The sequence below is a fragment of the Eurypyga helias genome, unplaced genomic scaffold (genome assembly GCF_000690775.1).
Source record: "Eurypyga helias isolate BGI_N326 unplaced genomic scaffold, ASM69077v1 scaffold20972, whole genome shotgun sequence".
NCBI lineage: Eukaryota > Metazoa > Chordata > Aves > Eurypygiformes > Eurypygidae > Eurypyga > Eurypyga helias.
In genome coordinates, this window is record NW_010238111.1 from 5447 (window position 1) to 5719 (window position 273).

The 273-nt window shown below is 63.7% G+C and overlaps 1 protein-coding gene across 1 annotated transcript in view; it reads left to right on the forward strand.

The window, feature by feature from the left end:
- Nucleotides 1-273, forward strand: part of OLFM2 (olfactomedin 2) — a gene marked incomplete at both ends in the record, with an annotated part of 7849 nt that overhangs the window by 4797 nt on the left and 2779 nt on the right. The gene's annotated exons all lie outside the window — the stretch shown is intronic.

A 273-nucleotide genomic window follows, 5' to 3' on the forward strand; every position in this document is an offset into this window, starting at 1 on the left:
GCCCCCTGCCCATGCACGCTCCCCGGGGTGCACACTGCCCATGCACACTCCCTGGGGTGCACACTGCCCATGCACACTCCTTGGGGTGCACACTGCCCATGCACACTTCCTGGGGTGCACGGACCTTGGTGCATATTCTCTGGGGTGCATGCTGTTTGGGGTCCATGCAGCACAGTGCGTACTTGCTGGCATCCCATACACCTTGGTGCATGCTCCCTGGGGTCCGTACACCTTGGTGCATGCTCCCTGGGGTGCACACTGCCCGTGCCCGCT